The sequence below is a fragment of the Cetorhinus maximus genome, chromosome 20, assembly GCF_964194155.1.
Source record: "Cetorhinus maximus chromosome 20, sCetMax3.hap1.1, whole genome shotgun sequence".
In the NCBI taxonomy this organism is placed as follows: domain Eukaryota; kingdom Metazoa; phylum Chordata; class Chondrichthyes; order Lamniformes; family Cetorhinidae; genus Cetorhinus; species Cetorhinus maximus.
This window is the reverse complement of record NC_135898.1, coordinates 52,573,827-52,599,747: the sequence shown is the minus strand read 5'-3', so window position 1 is coordinate 52,599,747 and position 25,921 is coordinate 52,573,827. Positions and strand designations below refer to the sequence as shown.

The 25,921-nt window shown below is 41.2% G+C and overlaps 1 protein-coding gene across 9 annotated transcripts in view; it reads left to right on the top strand.

The window, feature by feature from the left end:
• The window catches only part of atrnl1b (attractin-like 1b), a 1,047,255-nt gene that overhangs the window by 177,557 nt on the left and 843,777 nt on the right, over positions 1-25,921 (top strand). The gene's annotated exons all lie outside the window — the stretch shown is intronic.

The following is a 25,921-nucleotide window of genomic DNA, read 5'->3' as shown; positions in this document are numbered from 1 at the left end:
GTTCCACCCTTAATTATAGAATGTAACTACTACTTTGACAACAGATGTTAGGCTAACTGGCCAATAATTTCCTGTTTTCCCCCTTGTTTAAATAGCAGAGTGATGTGTGCAGTTTGGTATGTAAAGGACCAGTTCCTGAACTGAGAGAACTTTGAAAACTATCGTTAGGACATCTGTGATGTTCCCACCTACTCCTTTTAAAACCCTCTAGTCCTGGAGATTTTTTATACAAATGTAAAAGTCAAGTTTGAGATGAAAATTTAGGTCAAAAGTTGGGGGCCGACTTTTACATGCGATTGACTATTATTCGAGTATGTGTGGTATCACTCTTTCGTGTTATTATTTTGGTCATTACTGCTATCTAGTTTGTTAACTTTGGGGAGACCCTGCCTGTAATTCAGTATTAGTTCCTTGGGATGTCTGGCATGCTGGTCTCTTCCTCTACTGTAAATACTGAAAGTAATTATTCAACAGACCTGGCACTAGCTTATTTTCATGAACAATATCACGGTTACTAGTTGTCAAGGGGCTCATGTTGCTCCTAACCACCCTCTTTTTCCTAATATAAAAATGTAAGAATTTGTTTTTGATATCCCAACTAAGTTTCTTTTCATACTACCTTTTTACAGCTCTTATTCCAGTTTTGCCAACTTTTATTGTTCTTGGTCTCTCTCCCAGTTGTCAGGATCTGTGCTGGATTTTGCATTTTTGTATGCTTTTTCTTTGTTTGATATTGTACCTTTAGTCATCCATGGATTTTTTGTCACAATTAGAGCTCCTCCACCTTCCAGATATAAATTGGATCTGCATCATGTTAAATTCCTCTTTGAACACCTTCCACTTATTTGTTATTTTACCCATTAACAAACTTGCCTAATTTATTGAATTATCTTTGTCCCTTGGCATTGAAGTCATAGAAACATAAAAATTTGCGCCATATAAGGAGGCCAATTAGCCCATTGTGTCTGTGCCAGCTAAAAATGAACTATTGAACCTAACCCCACTTTTCAGCTCTTGGTCCATGACCCTGTAGGTTACAGCACTTCAAATGCAGATCCAAGCATTTAAAAAAAATCTGGAGAGAGGTTTCTGCCTCCACCCTTTCAGAAAATAAATGCCAGATGCCCACCACACTTGGGGTGAATAATTTACTCCTCAACACCCCTCTAATCCTTCTGCCAATTTATTGTTTGATTCTTGAACATTCTGATTAAGGAAATAGGCCCTTTATATCCACTCTATATGGCCCCCTCAATCTTATACATCTTGTTAGGAATACTACATATGCCTTATTGCAGAGCGGGAGGTCAGGAACCCCCAAGTCCTGGCAGACCTTGAAGTTTCCATGCACGCGCAGAGCATGAGCAGAGAAGTCCCTAAGGGAGAGGGACAGGGTGAGGTCCCAAAAGAGTCCTGGTTATGTGACAGATAGAGGACAGAGACAGGTACCAGTTAAGTTAAAAGGTAGAAAAGAACTGTGGTTAGCAGACTTTAAATGAAGAGGGCTCAGGAGAAGCCCAAAAGATACAAGAAGGAAACGGAAGTTTGGTGACTTTTTGCTGTCGGCCACTGGGGCAAAGGTACCCCTTTGGAGCAGTAGCGTTCTGCTCAGAGCAGCCGAAGAGCTGAAGTTGTGCTTGTGAATTGTTGCTTGAATGCATTCTCCGGAATCCAGTGGAATGGAATCTCGGGAGACGAGATTGAAACCCTGCCTGGTGGGCCGTCATTGATGTATCCAAGTTTGAATGACTTTTGGAGAGAATTCCCATGCAAGATCTTCAGAGGTGGAGATGGGAATTCCTCGGGAGAGAGATGGAGTTTGAGACATTGGTTGACTCAGTGTTACTGATGTCTGGGTGGATTGTTGAAAAATCTGTGGACTCGGTCTTGGCCGCAACTGCCATTTATTGAGCAATGTTGTGTATTTGATTACAGTTTGCCTGTTAATTCATTTGTACTACATATTAGCCTTGAATGTTCGAGTATAAGATAGATATTGTAATTTGTTTTATCTTTCTGACCTTGTATAGTAAACTTTTTTTGTTCGCTCAAAACCTGAGATGAGACATTTTTTCACTCAAAGGGTGGTGAATCTTTGGAATTCTCTATCCCAGAGGGTTGTGAATGCTACATCACTGAATACATTTAAGGCTGGGATAGACAGAATTTTGGGGTCTCGGAATTAAGAGATATGGGGAGCGGGGTGGGAAAATGGAATTGAAGCCCAAGATCAGCCATGATCATTGAATGGTGGAGCAGGTTCGATGGGCCGTGTGGTTTGACCCTTGCTCCTATTATGTTCTTTGGTAACCTATGGAATTTTGAGGCTTTATTAGCAAGTGTCTTGAATCTCAAACTTTTTTTTAAGCAAAACATTATTGGTCCCTAACTGAACTTTACCAAAAACTTGGGCTGGTCAGAAATCATAACCATCTCTAGAAACAGAGAAAAGACATGTCAGCCATTACCCTTTGCTTCCTGTTACTGAGCTCATTTTAGAACTGCCTTGCCGCTGTCCCTTAGGCTTTTACTTCAGCGTACCATGTGGGATCTTGTCAAAAACCTTGCTAAAATCCATGTAGGACATATTGGAGGAGTTCTGAATATATGGGGGAGGAGATGTGGAGGTCATGATAGGGGCAACTGCTAAGGAGAGGGAAACCCAGATGTAAGTGCAGTGCATCTGTCAGTGGCTTTTTGATGTAGCCACTGGATATGTATCTGATTTTGTGCTTTTGACCAATTAAGCTGAGTGGGTGTGATATTCACTCATTTGAGTCAATTTCAGCTCTGGTATTTAAAGAGATACTGCAAAGATGACATCTGATGGATTCTGGAGGTGGAAGAACAAAAGGATCTAGCAGGGAACTCCAGTGTTCTTTGTTTTGAGTCTCATTTTAGTGATACCTGCCTCGATCTGATGCTGGAAGCTGTAAAAGCTCACAGGGCAATACAGTTCCCCAATGGCAGTAGGAAGAAACCTTCCAGTGACAGTATGGAAGAGGTAAGAGCAGGAGGGTGATGCCACCCCACCTGGATTCAGTGCTGAAGCTGCTAATGACCTAAGCAGGGCAAGAAAGGTGAGTACAGTGACACATTCAACTACATCCAAATGTGTATATCATGCCAACCCCTTCATTCTGCCCCCTCAAGCCTATTGCAGCACATTGCTCATCACATGAACTTTTATGTCCACATTCCTGGCATAGAGTTCTTTTTGCAAAGAGTTTTACCCAGTATAGGCCTTCAGTATTGAGCTGCTATATTCTAGTTGCTGGTCCTGTTTCTTGACTTGGTTGTCCTGGAGGGAATCAATTTTCAAATGGGTTTTTACTGCTTGGACTGAGAGTGTGGTGGCCAGGATTTGGTCACCACCTTGGCAGCATTAGTTTGCAGGTATTCAGGTTGCAAAAAACTTAGCTTAACAGGACCACCTGTCTCCCTCTTAACAGTACTGCTGCTCAACCCGGTACAGGAGCCACCTTGCAAACCTGGTAGATATCCACCTCTGGAAAACCATGAGGATTATTTCTTGGACATTGGGGCTAACACAGCTTCTTGTGCTTGCATATTTTGAACTTCCAGATCTCTGCAAGGAAATCATCCTCCTCAACACCACCAGTTGACAGCTAACGAAGCAGTCCCACTCAACCTCAAAAAAAAATCCCCCACATTTATCTGAAATCCCATTATCCCTACTGGAATGCATGCTCTACATACTGACGGCAGCCCCATCTCTTGATGGTGCGCTTCCTGAGACTGCAAATGTTACCAACCACAACCTGGTAATTGTGGCAAAGACCCAGGTTTCAACCATCCACAGAAAATCTGAACAAACCTCAGCTGGTTTTGGCCGGGCCAGGGAAGATGTGTCCATTTGCTCCACAAATGGATCATGAACAGCTCAAATTGGGATTGTGGTCATCCAAATTAGACCTTTGCCCATATACAAAACTACCCTGATAGATACATTCCTGGTGGCATCACATCCATTCACACTGTCTGCTGAAAGCATTGATTGGATTGTTAACCTCAACATCAAGCTATAACTGCTTCTTCAGCCAAATGAATAAAAAAAACTTGTAGGTGCACTCCTCTATCTCTGTCTTCACATCCCCATTTTTCCATTCACCATTGAAACTCTCCTTCATTGTCATGTAATGTCATGCCTCTCCCATATAGTCACCCTCAAGTAATGCTGCCTGTCTATCTATTTAACATATGCCATTGCTATCATGCATTGGTCTCTCCTTGCTCTACTTGGAGGAGAACAATCTGCCTCTGCTGAAGCCACAAGTGGTACACCAGAGGTTCTAGGAAGAGGACAAGTAAAGATTTGTAGTTGCACAGGTATGTCTTACACAATGTTAGATTGCAAAGTTTGCTTGATTTGAGCCACAGAAAATATTGTTTGTTTACATTACTGTTGTGATCCTAGCTTAGATTACCCCTGGATAAGCCTGACCCTGGGGTGGAACCCAGCTTGATAGATCCTAACTTTTATTTGTTTGCTTAGATATGTGGAGTGTAGCTACTGAACAGAGTCATAGGAGTCAGCTGATGAACTTTTAAAAGAATAAAACATTTATTCAACAAGAAAAGATGAATTATATTACAAATCTCCTTCACCCACACAAACCTTTGCAGATTTGTAAGGATAACGCAAGTTACAAAAGCTATCTTATACTCTAATGTCCACATTAAGTACACCACCTATGTGGTGTAATTAGGCACCCTGTGGTCAGATATACCACACTCTGAACTAGATGCTATGGATCTCTCAACTCCCCCAGATGTTTGTTACACTGTCTTAGACACGAGGGTTTCCAATCTCCACTCTCCAAGACCTTGCCTTGGAATCTTCTCTTAAATCGATTCTTTTTCTCAGACACCTTCCGCAACCAGGGTTTTGAATTCTCCTCCTGATGTTCCTCTCCCCTGGGTCACCACATGCGTTCAAGCTGTTTTCCATGCAGCTCTCTCTCTGACTCAGCTGTCAACCGTACCACTGCTTCACATGCCCATAGCAAAGAGTTACAGACCTTCAGTTGTCTCTTTGGGCCTTCTTGCCTCTTGCAAGATGTTCTCACTTTAAATATGCAGCTTTTGTCTCTTTAAACCTGAAGCTTAGAGCCTTTCTCTCTGCCCCTCACTCTTTACTTCACTTGACCTAACCTTTTCCAGGTTCCTTCCCTGTCCTTTGACTAGAAGGTCTGCTTTTCCTCCTCTTCCACTCCCCTGGATTTTTAAGTTTGGGACTTGCTATCTGTCCCTTCTAGGTTGCTCCTGCTGGCAGCTATCTTCAAAACCAAATTTAGCTTAGAGCTGGCTATCTGCCCTTTCTAGGTGGCTTCTGTTGGGCAGCAGCCTTCAAAACCAACTGAACTCCAACAGCTTCCAAACCAAACTGCTGTTTTTCTTCTGCATGTCTGTGGGAAGGGCTGCCTTCCTGCCCCCATGTTGCTGGGCAACAGCCCAATTCTTCTACTTTTGTTTGCTTAACTTCTCTTTAGGAGTCATCAAACTCATAAATGCAGGCACCATTTTAAAAGTGAAACAAACTCAATTTGACCTTTCTTAACACAGATACAGAAATGCAAATCAAGCTTAAACTCATTCCTAGCACCCACAAATACAACTTACTTAACCTATCTCTATTGCCTAACGATCACTTTCCCATTTGTCCTTTTTTGGTTGCTGCCTGACATGTAGACTTTTGTGATGAATGATAAGGCAAGAATTAATGCTGAGCAATGGTGGCCTGTGAAAGGAGTGCTTTGTTGTTGCATCTTATTGCCCCAAGCTCAGAGACCATTAAAATTATTGCTGGAAAAAGCAGCAGTGCCTTCCCTGAATTGTCCTGCACTGAATTGCCACTCTCACCAAATTCAGGACTAAGTGTTCCAGTTGATTCCCAATTGAATGAAGCTTTTTGAGCTCCTCCTGCAAAAAGATTGAGACTGTCTGGAGAACGTTTGATGTTCAATGGGGAGGGAAGCCTCTTTTTATTTTGTTCCTTTTGATTCAGATCCAGATACCAGAAACAAGAGGCTATATTTTTAATCCACTGAGAGCTTTAGGTTTTGATAGTTTTGCTATATGTCCCAACAGTATTGTTTAGCCCAAGCTATGGACACCAAAATTGCACCTTGACTTGAGTTATTTACTGAATGTGATATTAAAATGCAAAAGCTAAATAAATCACTTTTTGAATCTGTGGTCTACTGTCCATTCTTCCCCCACAACCCCAACCCCCTGCCATTCCTTTGCTTCACTGATGTGGAGCGCATTAATATTTCAGAGGCATTATATAAATGTTTAAATCACAAGCATCGGGTATGAGCCATTGGAATAACAAATGATTCTTTGTGATTTAATCCTGCTCCAATCTGTTGTGGAATATATTCCCTTATGTTCCATTAACATTTGAATAATTGTACTTGTTGACCTGGACTTCAGAAACCTGTTTCAAAATTTTTAAAAACTCTTCAGTTTGTCAGTTGAGAAAATTGCACCTGTGCATGATCGCTGATAATGGGTGTTCTTCAATGAGATCCTGCAGTCTGGATTTGCAGCAGAATGCAGATCCCTTGGGTATATCATTAATTCAGTGCAGAATAACTAGATTAATCCAACCAGTCAAACAAGACAATCATGCTGAGGCGTCCTAGCTAGTATCCCTCAACAATCCAAACCTTGGTAACTTGCAGAAATATTTTAAAAAGATAGTGATCAGATGCTGTTTGTCGTCTATATCCCTGCATCAGTATGATCCCCGCCCCCCCCACCCCTCTCTTTTTCTCTCCTGTATTACTGGAATGCTTCCATTCTTGATACTTGTGTAGTTTTGGTTTGTAACTACGCTATTGTTTTTTGTTATCAATTAAACTTTAAGCAGGGTTCAAATATTCATGATGGCACACACCATAATTATAATTAATTATAACTAAATTGCCGCATTCGCTTTGCAGTGGCTTTAGTTTTTGCATTCAAAATATGTCTGATTACCTGGAGACCCTGATTTATATCTATTTGCCTTGTGGTTGACTGACTAGATTTACTTAGAAAAAATTACTTGGAGGTATTAGTTGGAAAGTTCTTTGCACCTCCTGGTTAATTTAGCTTGTACAATATAGAACCATAGAAACACAGCACAGAAAAAGGCCATTCAGCCCTTGGTGCCTACAAACATATGAAATAGGAGTAGAAGTAGGCTATTTGACCCCATGAGCCTGCTCTTCCATTCAATAAGATCATGACTGACCTGTTTGTGTTTCAAATTCCACATTCCCATCTACCCCCGATATCCTTAGATTCTTGTTAGGTAAGGGAATCAATCTACCTCTGCTTTAAAAATATTCAATGACCCTGTCTCCACCGCCTTTGAAGGCAGAGAGTTCCAAAGTCGTACAACCCTCTGAAAAAAATTCTCATCTCTATCATAAAAAGGCAACCCCTAATTTTAAAACGGTGCTCCCATAACTGCACTATATTCAAGATGTTGTCTCACCAATGCCCTGCATAACAAGCATAACATCCTTATTTTTATAGAAACCGGAAATGCTGGAAGAACTCAGCAGGTCAGACAGCATCTGTGGAAAGAGAAACAGTTAATGTCTTGACTCTGTATGACCCTTCTTCACAGCTAAAGTGAAGTAGAAATGTGATCATTTATACTGTTATATTAGCACTGTACAGTATAAATTTCACCACAATTCTACTTTAGCTCTGAAGAAGGGTCATACAGACTCAAAACATTAACTGTTTCTCTTTCCACAGATGCTGTCAGACCTGCTAAGTTTTTCCAGCATTTCCTGTTTCTATTTCAGATTTCCAGCATCCACAGTATTTTGCTTGTATCCTATGTTCAATTCCTCTTGTAATAAAGGATAGCATTCCATTAGCCGCCTTAATTACTGTACCTGCATATTAACATTGTGACTCATGCACAGGAACACCTAGATCCCTCTGCATCTTGGAATTCTGCAGCTGTTTTCCATTTAAGTAATACTCTGCTTTTTTATTCTTCCTGCTAAGATGAACAACTTCGCAGTTTCCTACATTAAACTCCATCTGCCAGATTTTTGCCCACTCACTCAACCTATCTATATCTCTCGTAGCCTCCTTGTGTCCTCTTCACAACTTACTTTCCTATCTATCTTTGTCTCATCTATGAATTTAGCAACTATGCCTCCACTCCCCTCATCTAAGTCATTGATATTAATTGTAAAAAGTTGAGGCCCAGCACAGACTCCTGCAGGACTCCACTCATCACAACCTACCAATCAGAAAAAGACCCATTTACACACACTTTTCTGCCAACCAGCCAATTTTCTATCTATGCTAATATGTTACCCCTACACCTTGAGCTTCTATTTTCTGCAATAACCTTTGATGTGGCACCTTATCAAATGCCTTCTGGAAATCCAAGTACAGCACATGTTACTCCTTCAAAGAACTCCAATAAATAGGTTAAACACGATTTTCCTTTCACAAAATCATACTGACTGTTCCCCCGTTTACCTTATGTTTCTCTAAGTGCCCAGCTATAATCTCCTTAATTATCAATTCCAACACCTTGCCCATGACAGACGTCAAGCTAACTGGCCTATAGTTTCTTGTTTTCTGCCTCCCTCCCTTCTTGAATAGAGGGGTTATGTTTGCTGCTTTCCAGTCTGATGAAACCTTTCCAGAATCTAGCAAATTTTGGAAAATTAACACTAATGCATCTACTACCTCAGCCACCACTTTTAAGAACCTCGGATGAAGTCCATCAGGACTCGGAGACTTGTCAGCCCGCGACTCCATCAGCTGGTCTAAGCAGAAAAAGTAAAAAAAACTAGCTGCCCATTCTCATCCAATTTGCCAGCACTTAGTCCATAGTCCTGCAGGTTACAGCACTTCAGGTGCAGATCTAGGTACCTTTTAAATGAGTTGAGGGTTTCTGCCTCCACCACCAAACCAGGCAGTGAATTCCAGATACCAAACACTCTCTGGGTGAAGTTTTTCCCTCATTTCCTCTCTAATCCTCCTACCAATCATCATAAAGCTGTGCCCCCTGGTAATTGACCCCTCCACTAGGGGAAACAGGTCTTTCCTGTCTATCTAGGCCCCTCGTAATCTTGTAAACCTCAATTAAGTCACCCCTCAGCCACCTCTGTTCGAGGGAAAACAACCCAGCCTATCCAATCTTTCCTTATAACTGCAATTTTGAAGCCCTGGCAACATTCTTGTGAATCTCCTCTGTACTCTCTCCAGAGCATTTATGCCCTTTCTGTAATGTGGTGACCAGAACTGTGCACAAACTCCAGCTGTGGCTTAACCAGCATTTTAAACACTTCCATCATTGCATCCCTGCTTTTGTATTCAACATCTCATCCAATAAAGAAAAGCATTCCATATGCTTCCTTTCCCACTTTATCCACCTTGTCAGCTTCAGGGACCCATGGACATGCACTCCAAGTTCTCTCGCTTCCTTTACCCCACTCAATATCCTCCCATTTATTGAGTATTCCCTTGCTTTGTTTACCCTCCCCAATTGCATTACCTCTCACTTCTCTGAATCAATCTGAATTCCATTTGCCACATTTCTGCCCACTCAGCCAAACCACTGATAACTTTCTGCAATCAACATCCTCTTCTATATCAATTACATGGCCAATTTTTGTGTTATCTGGAAATTTCTCAAGCCACCTGTATTTAAGCAAATCATTAATATATACAATAAATAGCAAGCGACCTAACATTGAGCCCTGTGGACCACCACTGGAAACAGCTCTCCATTTGCCAAAATATCCATCGGACATTATCCTTTGTTTCCTGTCACTGAGGCAATTTTGGATCAAATTTGCCACATTCCCCTGTATCCCATGAGCTTTTACTTTTCTGACCAGTCTGCCATGTGAGACCTTGTCAAAAGCCTTCCTAAAATCCATGTTGACAACATCCACTGTGCTACCCTCAATCTTCCAAATCAAAAAATTTGATTAAATTAGTAAGACACAACCTTACCCTAACAAAACCATGTGTTACTCACAATAAGAGGTTGTGGTGGAAGAATTAATCCAGGCAGGTCTCTTGGTTAAAGCTGATTTATTTCCAAGACAACTCTTCAGTGCTACTAGCTTCCACACAGTGTTCCAGCTGTACCTTTTTATTCTTTTCAGTTGGGATAACTAATGTCCATCACCTGTTTAACTACCAATTGGTTTTAACAAGATGATTGCCATATTAACACCATGCTGACTAACCCTGATTAATCCGTTCCTTTCTAAGTGACAGTTTATCCTGCCTCTCAGAATTGATTTTCATAATTTGCCCACCGCTGAAGTCAGACTGACAGGCCTATAATTATTTGCCCTATCCGTCGCACTCTTTTTAAATAATGATACAACGTTCGCAGGTCCCCAGTCCTCTGGTACCCCACCTATATCTAGTGAGGATTGGAAAATGATCCTCAGAGTATCGGCTATTTCCTCCCTCGCTTCCTTTAATAGCCTGGGATACAATCCATCCGGCCCTGGTGACTTATCCACCTTCAAGAATATCAGTCCCTCCAGTGCCTCCTCTCTTGTTATGCTTATTGTATCTAATATTTCATACTCCCCTTCTAAACTAGAATGTCTGCATCATTCCTCTCCTTTTGAAGATAGAGACAAAGTACTTATGAAGAACCCTGCCCACATCTTCTGCATCCATGCATAAGTTGCTGTGTACATCTCTGATAGGCCCTACCCTTTTCTTAGTTATTCTCTTGCCCTTAATGCCCTGATAAAACATATTTGGGTTTTCTTTGATTTTATCTGCCAATATTTTTTCATATCCACTCTTTGCTTTCCTAATTTCCTTCTTGACTTCACCCCTGTACTTTCTATACTCCTAGGCTTTCTACAATATTAAGTTTTTTGTGACTGTCATAAGCTTTCTTTTTCTGCTTTATCTTACCCTATATGCTTCTGGATAACTAGAGATCTCTAGATTTGTCAGTACCGCTCTTTTTCTTTGTGGGGAGACGTCTACACTGTGTCTGTAGAATCTTGCTTTTGAATGCCTCCTACTGATTTGTCACAGATTTTCGTTCAAGTAGCTCTATCCAGACCACTTTAACCAGATCACCTCTCAACTTCGTAAAATTTGTCTTCCCCCAATTTAGAACTTTTACTCCTGTTCTATCTTTGTTTTCTTCCATAATGATGCTGAATCTAACTGTATTGTGGTCACTATCTCCAAAATGGTCACCCGCTGCTACTTCATCCACTTGCTCTGTTTCATTTCCTAAGACTAAGTCTAGAATTGCATCCCCTCTCATTGGGCTTGTTACATGCTGGCTCAAAAAGTTCTCTTGAATGCATTTCAAGAGTTTTGTGCCCTCTGTGCCGTACACACTGTTCGTACCCCCGTTGATATTAGGGTAGTCGGTGCCCCCAACTATTACTGCCCTATTATTTTAGCATTCAGAAATTTTCTTACATATTTTCTCTCCTTGCTCCCTCTCACTATTTGGGGTCCATAGTACACTAGCAGTGTGGCTGCCCCTTTTTTATTTCTGAGCTCAACCCATATGGCCTCATTTGATGATTAATTTCATATATCATCCCTCCTCATAGCTGTAATTGAATTCCTAACCAATACTGCTACACCCCCACCCCTTTTATCCCCCTCTATCCTGTCTGAAATCTCTATATCCAGGGATGTTGAGCTGCCATTTTTGCCCCTCTTTGCGTCAAGTTTCTATTATAGCAATGGTATCATGTTGCCATGTGTCTATCTGTGCCCTGAGCTCATTGGCTTTATTTGCTATATTCCTTGCATAGCATATATATTTTAACACTGCTAAATTTCTGTGCTGTACACTTTTTAACCTTAGCTTCCTCTGTCTTTCAGAGTCACTTGCTACTTTTCTGTCTCCCATTCCTTGCTCTGAATTTGTCCTAACTGAATCTGTGCTCGGGTTCCCACCCCCCCGCCAATCTAGTTAACTCCCCTCAATAGCACTAGCAAACCTCCCTGCATGATCGTCCCGTTACTGGTCAGGTGTAGACTGTCCAGCTTGTACAGATCCCACCTTTCCCAGAACCGGTCCCAATTCCCCAGAAATCTGAAGCCCTCCCTCCTGCAGAATCTCTCCAGCCATGCATTCATCTGGTGTATTCTCCTATTGCAATGTCCACTATCCTGAGGCCTTGGGAGTAATCCGGAGATTACTACTTTTGAGGTCCTGCTAGCTAATCTTTTTTCCAACTCCCTAAACTCAGCCTGCAGGACCTTATCCCTTTTTTTTAACCTATATCCGATATACACCACGACCTCTGGCTTCTGGTTCACCCTCCAGAATGCTCTGTAGCTGCTCACTGATATCCATGACCCTTGCACCAAAGAGGCAACATACCATCCTGGAATCACGTTTGTGATCGTGCAGTTCTCTGAGGCACCAACGCCTTTGCCAGCATCCAAAATGGAAAGCCAATTAGTGAGCGGGACCTCGGGACTCTGACAGTATCTGTGTGGGTCTCTTGGACTGCCTGGTGGTCACCCATTCCCTTTCTGCCTTCATGCTCCTAAGCTGTGGTGTGTACACCTCTCTGAACGTGCAATCCACGTAGCTCTCAGCCTCGCGGATGCGTCGAAGTGACTCCAGCCGCTGCTCGAGCTCCGAAACCCGAAGCTCAAGTTTTTGCAGCTGATGACACTTCCTCTAGGTCTCCGCTAGCATCCATGACTTTGCACATTCCACAGGACATGCATTCCATGCAACCAAGCTGCCCTGCCATGCCTTAACTTTACTTCACTTAGGTTAATTGCCCCGAAGCCTCGCTGTTTAAACCATCTGAAGTCTCGCCATTTCAGCTGTTTAAATATTGGACTGCAGGTACGTGGGAAATCTTATTTTTATCGGTTCTATGTGACTGAATAATAACAATAGATGTGTCTTAGAATAATCTGAAAATCCAGCTTAATCCTTTTCCTTTCACATCCTTCACACGCTAATATATAATATATACATACACTTAAAATGTAAGTTCTGAAATCGCAGCAGTGTAATACTTGTTTAAGCCCAGTTCTATTTGGATTAGTGTTATGATTATTTCTATCTTTTGTGAGCTGTTTCATTGGATCATTAGATATCCCATTTTATGCCAGCTATTTAGAAATTGTGCACAGTTTAGACATTCACTGTTTTCCATTTGGAATTTTGAATTAGTTTATAAGTTAATGTACTCATTATCTGAATCGATTTGAATGTCTAAGTTTAAGTTTCTTGCATGAAAGTTGCACTGTTCGTGTTAGTTTCAGCTTGTAAAGTTAGTGAACTGCAAGCTTTTGTTGCAGATCAGCTTTATTTGATTTTATCCAGAGTTGCTTTCTAGTTTTATTTGAGTCAAGAAATTGTTGAGCAGTTGTTACCTGCAGCCGTTTGGGTCAGAATTAGAATCCTGTGTAATGTCTCTAGATAGGGAAGTTTTGGCAGTCGTGATAGTTACTAATTTCCTTAGTTGCAAGAAGCCAAGTCAAGGTGGTGACTAAGCAATAGCCATATAGATGGATAAGTGCATCCTGCACTTCAGGGTAGGACCACAGATTGAGTCAGTTGATTTTATTTTTTCCCACTGCTACTAAATTTGCTGATGGTACCAGACTTGAAGGTATAGCAGACAGGGAGGATGATGCCAACTGACTTGTAACAGGACATAGATAAGCTAGCTGAATGGGTTTACTCGTGGCAGATGAAATTTAATACAGAGAAGTGAGGCGATGTATTTTGACAGAAAGGATAGTGAGAGGCAATATTTACTTAATGACACAGTTCTAAAGAGCGTGCAGAGACAGAGGGACCTAGGGATTCATGTGCATAGGTCTTTGAAGATGACAAAACATACTGAGAAAGAAGTTAGCAAAGCATCAGAGATCTTGGGCTTCATAAATAAGAGGTATTGAGTACAGAAACACTGAAGTTATGCAGAAACTTTTAAAACTCTTGTTGGGCCACAACTAGGATATTGGTCACCACTTTTTAGTAAAGTTACGAGAGGCCTGAGAGGGTGAAGAGGAGTTTTACTAGGGCTGGGGCATTTTAGCTTCAAGGTTAGATTGGAGAAGCTGGGGTTATTTTCCTTGGAGAAAAGGGGAATAAGGGGAGATTTGATCCCGATGTGTAAGATTGAAAAGTTTAGATAAGATAGGCAAGGAAAAACTGTCCAGATTAGCTAATGGTACAAAGCTGGGGGGCACGGATTTTCAAGTTTTGGGAAAGAGAGACAGAGGATGCGAGGAAAAAAATCTTATGCAGCAAGTAATAATGACCTGGAACTTACTGCCTATGAGGGTGGTGGAAGGGGAGACAATCAGTGATTTTAAAAGGAAATTGCATAGATTCTTGAGGAAAATCAACTTGCAGGGGGTCTGCAGTGAGTGTGGGGGAATAGGACTGATTGATTTGCTCCACAGAGAGCCAGCATGGATTCAGTAGGCTGAATGGCTTGCTCTGCCATGATGACTTTCAGTCAATGACTATGATGACTTGAGTATCTCTGTCAGGTTTCATCTGACAGCATATGCAAGACTGCCACATGGAATAATTCTGAAACATTTTCTAAACATTTTGTAGACTTAACTGCAACATACAGCTTCTCTGGAGATCATCTCTCCATGGCCTCCAACCCCCATGGTTCCCTAAAACCACACAGCCTGCTTCATCCTCCTTTCCAATATCCACAAGTAGAACAGCCCTAGTAGATGCATCATTTCAGCTTGCCCTTGCCCCATTGAGCTAGTTTCCTCCCTTTGTCTTCCCACCTACATCAGTGACTCTTCTGCTGCCCTCTTCCACTTGAATAGTTTTCTGGCCCTAACAACTGATGGCTCCCTCCGCCTCATCCTTGAATGGATGCCCAACCAGGCAACATCTATTACGATCCTTCTATGCCTGGTTAAATTTGTTCTTATATTAGACAACTTCTCCTTTGACTACATTCCGTTCCTCCAAATAAAAAGAGTTCCTATGGGAACTTTATGGGTCCAGCAATGCCTACCTTTTTGCAGGATATATTGAACACTCCTTGTTCCAGTTCATGATCCCTCCAAACCTCTCTTTTCAGTATATTGATGACTGTATTCACGCCATTTCCTGCTCTCTCCCCAAAACTGGAAAATTTCATCAACTTTGTTTCTAATTTCCACCATTGCCGTGCCTTTATGTGGGCTAATTCTTCTAGAATTATGAAATTCTTCTTTTCTCTTCCTTGACTTCTCTCTTGTCTTGGACAGAATGTATTTGTTCTCTTACTGCCCCGTAATTAGTGCATTTTGTTTAGAAAGAGGTGTGTCTTTTCTTACACTTGTGTGTATTCCGATTAAATAATTCAGTAAGCTTTTGAGATTTTAAAATAAAGAAAGCTATTTATTCTCTCTCTCAGCCTGAGTTAACGCAATATACACTCACGCGTGCGCGCATGCACACGCACAAAGATGGGATACAGATAAAGGTAGTGCACTTTTACAGATTGCGGTTAAATCAGTCTCTAATTTACTATTTCCAGTCTCCCACGTGGCAGGCCTGTGGTTTCTTGAATGGATTTGATGATTAAAAGTTGAAGTGAGGATCTTGTAAAGCGAAGGGTTCACAGCAGATTGTGAAGTTTCTTGTATTGGAATATCTAGGAAATTGGTTCTCAGGTGAACTTTGAAACTGGAACAGATTAAGGACTTTGACTGCTTGATGATCTGCTGCTAGTATCAAAATTTGGTTCCCAGACTACCTGGAGACTGGTTTTTAAAGGGCAAAGATAGCACAGCCTTTCTCTGCAGCTGTTGTCTTTTTGGTGTACTTCTTCAGTCTGCCCTGTGTTATGATTCTAGACCACACCCACCAAGTTTTTGGTGCGATCTGGCTCAGGACCAATATCAAATATTTGCTAAGAGAATAAATCCATAAGATTTCATCAGTTTTGAACAAACAAAAATAAGCCTTACTATACAAGGTAAAAAATATAAAACAATTTACAATAGCTATCTTAAACTCTAACATACATGGTTAATATGAGGAACATGTGAATTAATAGGCAAAGCGTGGTCCAAGACACCACACTGTACAATAAATGGCAAATGCAACCAAGGCAGATCCCATGGATTTCTCAGCCACTTACCCAGACGTCAGAAAAACACCGTGAATCAACTAATCCTCTTCAAAGTCTGTCTCCTCACAAGGGACTGCAAACTTTTCACTTTCAAAGGTCAAACCTCTGAATTCTCTCAAAGCTCCTCCAACTCAGATTGCTTCAACCACTGCACACATCCTAGAGTTTCAGTCTTGTTTCCTGAGACTCCGTTTTCCTGGATTTCGGAACCTGTACGTATGGAAGCAATTCCAGGTCTTCAATAGTTTGCCAGCTTTACTGGGCTGGCATTGCCCCTGGATTTCACCAAGTTTCAATCTCCCCAGTTATACTAAGCTATAAATGGCTCCTGGGGCTTCTTCTGTGTCCCAGCCCTTTCAAGCACGGAGCTAGTGACCTCTTCGGCTCCCCAGGACTTCTGAACCCTAACTGCACAGAGCTATTGAACAGCTCCTAGGACTTCTCCTGAGCCTCACAGCTAATAGCAATGTTTTTGCTGCCTGGAGCCTGCTAATAGCAGCATCTTTTTGGTATGGCCTTTTCCACTGCTACAGAACACTCATTCACCCAGCAAATACACAGATAACTTGAAACCCTAGATAATTTCTTAAGCTCCACCCATCTCCATGACAATGTAATGTTCTAGGCCTCATTGTTTTTAAATTAACTGTAACTATAACTCCCAAAACAAAAGAGCTCTGGGCTGCATTTCTTTGCAAGCAGTGTAGTAGGTACTTTGCCTCCAATTTTCCAGCTAAGTAAGCCCACCTGCTGTTTTATGATCTTACTTTTCTAGCTGTTAACCCCTTAAGTCACATGGCTCCAACCTTTTAAGTGTACAAGTCTTCAAGCTGCTTCAGTTGCGAATCCCATTTTCTACAGTAACTTTAAACTTCCCAGAACTAAAAATGACATCTAAAATATTACTATGAATCATGGACTAGGTATTTATAACACCTGGGGCCATAACTTCCAACTAGCGTTGGAAAGAGATGACCCGTAAGAATTCGAATAAATAAAAACATACCTGCCCTTGAAAGGAGGGGTGGGGGCATCGGGGAGGTGGAGGGATTGAAGGTCGGGGGGCTGGGTGGAGTCCCGTGGGGTCAGCCTGGGTGTTTAGAATAGTTAACTGGAGTTAGAAGAGGTTGTAATTCTAACTTTTTCTGAGTAGCTATAGGTGGAACCCTGGCGAAACCATCCGAAGTTTGCGATTTAAATTGCATTTTCGGATGGTTCCTTGCACAGGACAATTGTCCAGAGGAAGTTGGCACTTCTGGGCAATTGTGGTGCAAGCCCTTACCTTGGGAACATTGAGAGATTCCCCAGCACATCTTTGGGGTACCCCCAGATCCGACATTGGGGAGCTCGGAAGTTATGGCCCATTGTCTCTCTGGTGTTTTAGATAAAACTTGAGTTGGTTTTGATCACATAACCAATACTGGCAATTGTTCAACCAGAATGGTTTAGAAGTCCAAAGCTATCACTACACGATAGGGGATAGATGGTGGTCTTGCACAATTAACTCATGGGTAACTGGTCTCGTCAGCTTTCCTTTGTTGAACTGCAGACCTGGAGATATGGAAATCTCGGTCTATTGACTGTGTTTTGAGTAAGCTTCAAACAATAACAAAAATACCTGGAAAAACTCAGCAGGTCTGACAGCATCTACGGAGAGGAATACAGTTAACGTTTCGAGTCTGAATGACTCTTCAGCAGAACTAAGGAAAAATAGAAAAGAGGTGAAATATAAGCTGGTTTAAGGGGGCGGGGGGGAGGGGGGAACAGGTAGAGCTGGATAGAGGGCCAGTGATAGGTGGAGATTTCCAAAAGATGTCATAGACAAAAGGACAAAGAGGCGTTGACGGTGGTGAAATTAGCTAAGAAATGTGCTAATGGGGACATTAAGGGTAGAAAGCAGGACGAGCAAGGGACAGATAGCCCTAGTGGGGGTGGGGTGGGGGGGGAATCAAAATAGGCTAAAAGGTAGAGATAAAACAATGGATGGAAATACATTTTAAAAACTGGAAATAGGTGGGAAAAGAAAAATATATATAAATTATTGGAAAAAGGGGGATCGGAAAGGGGGTGGGGATGGAGGAGAAAGTTCATGATCTAAAGTTGTTGAACTCAATATTCAGTCCGGAAGGCTATAAAGTACCTAGTCGGAAGACGAGGTGCTGTTCCTCCAGTTTGCGTTGAGCTTCACTGGAACATTGCAGCAGGCCAAGGACGGACATGTGGGCACGAGAGCAGGGTGGTGTATTGAAATGGCAAGCGACAAGGAGGTCTGGGTCATGCTTGCGGACAGACCGAAGGTGTTCCGCAAAGCGGTCACCCAGTCTGCTTTTGGTCTCTCCAATGTAGAGGAAACCGCATTGGGAGCAGCGAATATAGTAGACTAAATTGAGGGAAGTGCAAGTGAAATGCTGCTTCACTTGAAAGGAGTGTTTGGGCCCTTGGACGGTGAGGAGGTGGAAGTAAAGGGGCAGGTATTGCATCTTCTGCGGTTGCATGGGAAGGTGCTGTGGGAGGGGGTTGAGGTATGGGGGATGATGGAGGAGTGGACCAGGGTGTCCCGGAGGGAACGATCCCTGCGAAATGCCGCCGGGGGTGGTGGGGGGGGGTGAAGTGAAGATGTGTTTGGTGGTGGCATCATGCTGGAGTTGGCAGAAATGGCGGAGGATGATCCTTTGAATGCGGAGGCTGGTGGGGTGATGTGAGGACAAGGGGGGACCCTATCATGGTTCTGGGAGGGAGAGGAAGGTGTGAGGGCGGATGTGCGGGAGATGGGCCGGACACGGTTGAGGGCCCTGTTAACCACCGTGGGTGGAAAACCTCGGTTAAGGAATAAGGAAGACATGTCAGAGGAACTGTTTTTGAAAGTGGTATCATCAGAACAGATGCGACCGAGGCAAAGGAACTGAGAGAATGGGATGGAGTCCTTACAGGAAGCAGGGTGTGAGGAGCTGTAGTCAAGGTAGCTGTGGGAGTCGGTAGGCTTGTAATGAACATTGGTGGACAGCCTATCACCAGAAATTGAGACTGAGAGGTCAAGGAAGGGAAGGGAAGTGTCAGTGATGGACCACGTGAAAATGATGGAGGGGTGGAAATTGGAAGCAAAATTAATACATTTTTCCAGATCCAGACGAGAGCATGAAGCGGCACTGAAGCAGCACTGGAGAAAGAGTTGTGGGAGGGGGTCTGAGTAGGACTGGAACAAGGAATGTTCCACATACCCCGTAAAGAGACAGGCATAACTGGGGCACATGCGGGTACCCATAGCCACACCTTTTATTTGGAGGAAGTGAGAGGAGTTAAAGGAGAAATTGTTCAGTGTGAGAACAAGTTCAGCCAGACGGAGGACAGTAGTAGTAAGCTTCAAACAATGGCAGTTGTGAATTCTACAGATAACATTGGTCTTGGCATGCCCATTCCAGAGGGAGTCCCCCGCCCATGGTTATTCATTTCAGAACTTCCTGGAAGGTGGATAGTCTGTGTTGAATAAGCAAAGGTCACCTGACCCCCCACAGCAGCCATCTTAACAGTTCATCAGTGTCCATTTTGAACTAAAAGACAGTTCCAAAAGATTGCATACGAGCTCAGCCAATGTGTAAAGTTATGACTATGATATGCGTTTACTGGGCATAAGACTATTTCCATTTTTGGGAATAGTCTATCAACCAATATCCACCATAAGCCCACTGATCCCCAAAGTTAGCTTTGTTCATTGTATAACGATTTAATTATATGCAGGTGGAAGGTATTAATTGGCATTTTAATTGAACACATATAAAGAGACACTTGAGGTGTCAGCTGTGGCTCAGTTTATAGCACCCTCACCTTTGAGTCAGAAGGTTGTGGGTTCATGTCCCACTCCCGGAAACTAAGAACTGTGAATGTACTCGAAAGAGTTACATGCGATCTGTTGATAACTCGAAAGAGTTAAAGAGACACTTAGTGAAATTGTGTGGGGTTGCGTTCGGGAGTATATGTTTGTAATGTCACTCTGTCCTCAGCCTCCTAAATTTGTTCCAATGAATCTTAACGTTAGCTCGAGTAACAGGACCTCATCTTTCAATTAGGCACTTTACAGCCTTCCATCTCTACATTGAACGTAACAATTTCAGCTCATAACCATTGTCACCATTTGTTAAGATAGCAGCTGTTAGGAATGCTCCGGTTATGTGCATTTACACCTCTTCTAGACCCACCTTTGTTTCTTTAATTGTCTCATTCCCCTTTGTCTTGCACCATCATTTGTTTTGTTATTTAATCTCCGCCTTCCATTCCATCACTGCCTTTCCTCTTTTTTTTCTCCTCCCCTGTCTCTGTAATTGCCATAAAAACTATTGCATCTCTGACTTTTCTCAATTCTAACAGAAGACCATCGACCCCACATATTAACTTTGTACTCTCTCCAAAGATGCGAGCTGACCTGCTGGGTATTTCCAGCATTTTCTGTTTTTGTTTCAGATTTACAGCATCAGCAATATTTTGCTTTCACTACATATACATTGTTCGTTAGATCAGTTCTAACATCTGGTGTTATTGGCTTCTCTTAATCAATCCCCACTACTTTGGTATCTTGCTTGGTGTGGAAGATGTGGAATGAAGAAGAAAGCTAGATTACTTACGAACATACTAAGCTCTTGTTCATTATTTAGGTGTGCATCCTTCCTAAATCACAGTTCGATCTATTTACCCTTGCAGATGTTTTGGTGGCATTTTTTCTGTACGGGGGATAGTGGCTAGCTAGCTTCAGTTTAGCTTAAAGCCAGAATGACTTTTTACAACAGTGAGAGTAATATGGCATTGTTGATCTCTAATGCTATTTCACAGAATTGTTAGTGCAGAAGGAGGCCATTTGGCCCATTGTGTCTGCACTGGCTCTCTAAATGAGCAACTCACCTCGTGCCGTTGCCCTGCCTTCTCCCCGTATCCCTGCACATTCTACCTTTGCAGATAACAGTTTAATCCCTTTGAATGCTTCAATTAAACCTGCCTCCACCACCCCCTCAGTCAGTGCATTCCAAACCCTAACCATTTGTGTGAAAAGGTTTTTCCTCATATCACTATTACTTAAAATCTGTGCTCTGTTGCTCTCAATCCTTTCATGATTGGGAACAATTTCTCCCTATCCACTCCATGCAAACCCTTCATGATATTGAATACCTCGATAAAATATCCTTTCAGCCTTCTTTTCTCTAAGAAAAACAGTTCTAACTTCTCCAATCTACCTTCATAACTGAAGTTTCTCATCCCTGGAACTATTCTCGTGAATCATTTCTGCTCCCTCTCGAATGGCTTCACATCATTCCTGAAGAGCGGCGCCCTGAACTGAATGCAATACTGTAGCTGAGGCTGAACTAGTGACTTGTACAAGCTCAAAATAATTTGCTATTGTACTTTATTTCCCTATTAATAAAGCCCAGGATACTGTATGCTTTATTAACTACGTTCTCAACCAGTCCTGCCTCCTTCAATGATTTATGCACATGTATCTGCTCCTGCACTCCCTTTGGAGTTGTACCCTTTATTTTAAATTGTCTGTGTTCTTCCTACCAAAATGAATCACTTCATACTTCTCTGCATTGAATTTCATCTACAACCTGTTTAACTATTCCACCAACTTGTCTATGTTCTTTTGAAGTTCTACAGGATCCTACTCTCAGTTCATAATGCTTCCAAGTTTTGTACCATCCGCAAACATTTGAAATTGCTGTGCCCTGTACACCAAGGTCTATGTCAATATTAATACATATCAGGAAAAGCCAAGGGTCACAGCACTGACCCCAGGGGAACTCCACAACAAACCTTCCTCCAGCAGGAAAAATATCCATTAACTGCTAGTCTTTGTTTCCTGTTACTGAACCAATTCCGTATCCATGTTGGTACTTTATTATTATTTGATTGAGAGTTCTGAGCATATGGTTTTTCCATAACCAACCTAGTTAGCTTATACATCACTTAAAGAAGGAAGAAAACCCTACAATTCCATGGGCACTGACTGCCTTCCACATCTTGCCCAAATGACTATCCTTGAGAGTCTGGAGATCAGTATTTTACACACTAGTCAGCTACAGAAGGCCAGCACGGCTGAGATCAACCCAGCTCATGTCCAGTCAACTGCATTCCCCAACAGGGGATCTGCGCATGGCAATCAGGAGTGAAAACCATGGCTGATTTACTCTTCCCATGCTGAAAAGCACCAAGACCAATTATAGTGCTGCACTTACTAATGAGACTACATAATGCAGCACAGATTGGAAAGCGAACATGGGAGCTTTCTACTCAGTGTTTCTGCTGCACCCTGCCTTCACCAGCTGAGTCAGTGGTGGGAGCTTTGCAGTATGGATTTCTGATATCGTATTTGGGGAAAAGTGCATGGATCTAGGTCCTAGCCTTAACCTAACAAAATTGCTAATCCAGAAAGTGTTCATTGGTCTCCTGGCTTGATCAGTCCTTTGGTGTGGGGTAAAGAGCACAGCTGTGCCTAATATTGGAGATTGCAGCCTCGTGGCTATTTTGTGGCATCATTCCTTTTGAGCTCACTGGATAAAGATGGAATTCAACTTTTAATTGCAACCATTTTAATTTTAGCTAAGCAAGGTTTATTTACTTGACTTTTTAAAAAAAAAAATCTACTTGAATTTTTTTCTGATAAAACAAATCTTTATGATTTATCTATTTACATTAAAAAATCCAAAAAGCTGTTTCATTCCATTCATGCCAGGCTTTATTAAGTAAAGTGCAGAAGAAATCAATTGAAGCAAGATGCTGAAATTTCATTATGTCCCAACACACACACGATTTTAAAGCATGAGCATTAAGTTTGGTTTAGTGTTTTGTGTTGCTGATTATTAAATAACTACTTGTATTTTTCATCTGATAGGCAATAAGATGTTTATGAAAGACTTATTTTGTTATAACGATTAACTTGATAGATCCTATGTGGCTATAGATGTTTCGTTTCCTCATCTTAAATGCATTGTTGTTCCTTTTCTACAGCATATTGTAAATTCAGAAACGCTCCTTATAAAAATTTCTGAACAAGCTATAAACCAAGTATCTTGCCTTTTGGTTTGAATTGTTATGTTATCTAATAAATAAGCAGCAAAATCATTTAACATTTTATTAACCTCATTAAGAGGCTTAAGGTAGGACAAACAAATTAACCAGTCCTGAAGAGGAGTCATACGGACTCAAAATGTTAACTCTGTCTTTCTCTCCACATATGCTATCAGACCTGCTGAGTTTTTCCAGCAATTTTTGTTCTTGTTTCAAACAAATTAACTGCCCAGGAGAGGAAAATAAACATTTCATAAATGGCTTGCTTCCTGTTACTACTTGTCCTTTAAAATAGGTCAGTATAGATGTATAGAGCTTCCAGCACTGTACAAAATAAAGTTGTATTCATAATGCGTTTTGGGAGATAGACAATTCATTTTTGTGGTAAAGAAAATGTTGTAGGAAGAAACATTTTAGCTACTATTCTTTAGTACTATGAAACATAGTACTACAATGGGAACTTGAGAAATCGTAATAACCAACCCCAATATCCAGGGAACAGCAAGTTCCTATTTGGATATATGTTTAATTCTAATGATGCTTACAGTAAGCATTGTGCTCTAATTGCATTGTAATTATATTCTGAAATCTGCTAAGTAATTGGATTTCTGAAGAAAATTCAATTAACAGTTTACCCATTGCTACCCTAAATAGTTTTTAATTTCATCTATCATAATATATTCCCTGAGCAGTTGTCATTAGGGTGTACTTCGTTATTTAATACTTGTGTGCCTACAATGCAGCACTGATTTGTCCTAGTTTATACCTATGCAGCCTCCGCAATTAAACTATACTCTAAATTTATAAATTTTGGACTAAGACAGCATCATCTGTTCTTATGAAATAGAAATTATAGTCATCTAAACTAGATTCCTGTGCTACAGTTGCCTTTGTCAAAATATTTTTAAATCAATTTTTAAATTTGTTCCTCAGAGTACATGTTTTAGAAGATATAAATTGCTTTTCAGCAGCGTATGCATGTTTAAAAGAATTGAAGACCGTCACCACTTGCTTTGTTTGTAATCACCAACATTTTAAAGTTTGCTTATATTGCTTGTCCAAAGAAAATCACCCCCTTTTTTAACTTCATTGTCCGGCATTGCAAGCAAGGTCAGCATATATTGCCTATCCTTAATTAGTTTTGAGAAGGTGATAATGAGTGACCTTCTTGAACTGCTGCAGACCATGTGGTGAAGGTAATCGGAGGAGCACAGGAACAGGAGTTGGTCAGTTAGCTCTTTGAGCCTATTCTGCCATTCTATCAGATCATGGCTGATGTGACCTAACTCCATGTACCTGCTTTTGCCCCAGATCCTGTAATTTGGTTAACAGAAATGTGCCAGTCTTGTATCTAAAAGTAAATATTGATGCAGCAACAACTGTTTGCGCAAGAGAGTTCCACACTTTGATCACTCTTTGCATGTAGGTGTGTTTCATTGGGTTATGTCCCCTGGTCCTAAGATTTCCCAACCAGCAGAAATAGTTGCACTATATCTACCCTATCAGCTCCCCTTAATCATTCCTACAGTGTTGTTGGGTTTGGAGTTTGAGGTTATTGACCCAATAATGATAAAGAAATAATGATATATCTGTTTGAGGTGTGGCTTGGAAATGATGGTGCATTTGTTGCCCTTGTGCTAGTAGGCGTTGTAGGCCACAGGTTTGGAAGGTGCTGGCGAAGAAGCCTTGGCAAATTACTAGTGTATCCTGTCGACACTGCAGACTGCATATTTATGATATGAGATTCAAAGACACAGGACAATGGGGAGAAATCAAGGACTAGTTGTGGATTAGTCGAGTAAAGAACAAATGATCAAATGACTGCCTTTTGTGTTTTAACTTTAGCGCTCTAGTGAAATATATTACACATTCATTTGGGGCAGAAAGCTAATGGATACATGTTAAGTTCATTATTAAATTGGAGAATAACAATAAAATAGATATGTAACAAATCTGAATAAAGGTCCCAGAAATTGCATGAGTCTCCATAATAATTTCTTTCTTCTTGCAATAAAAAAGTCATTTTAAGTTCTGATTGACCCTCTTGGTCAATCCTAAGGCAATAACTGAAGACAGTAATAGCATTTTTTTAAATAAAAACATGCTCCACAATGCTGAACTTCAATCTATAAAGTGTTTGGTGCAGATCTCCATTAGTAATGCCCAAGGAATTGTTTTGGTCTTCCAAAATATGAATCAGTGCCATATCCAGTCATAAAGGAAAAGGAACATGCTATCAATAGTGCATTTAATGTTTGTCAATGAGTTTCAATATGTTTTGAAGCATATTCGTTATAACGCATACTTGGAAGGAAAAGAAATAGTTTTCTGCACGTGTCCATACTGCTTCATTATTCACTATATTAAATGACTGTATGCTCAGTGAACAAAATGGATGTACAACTTAACCCAGCACAAAGAAAGGAAACAAAGCCTTTGGGACAGATTTTCTTGTGTTATGACATATTGTGTGATATCTTAAGTCGAAGTCTGTCTTTTAAAGCTGCTGTCCATTTCGGGGTGCCATACTACTTAAATATAAAATTTGCATTTCAGGTTTCTGTTGTTGCAGTTGGCTTCACATATTTCATCAGGTGACCAATTTGTGTGCACTTCTACTTAAAAAAAATTAACTGTTAAACTGCACAGTTCTTTCTAATTTACTTTTCTTTCCATTTACTTAAAACAAAAGCATGATGTTATTTTAGTAACTACAGAGGGATTTGTTATTGACCTCT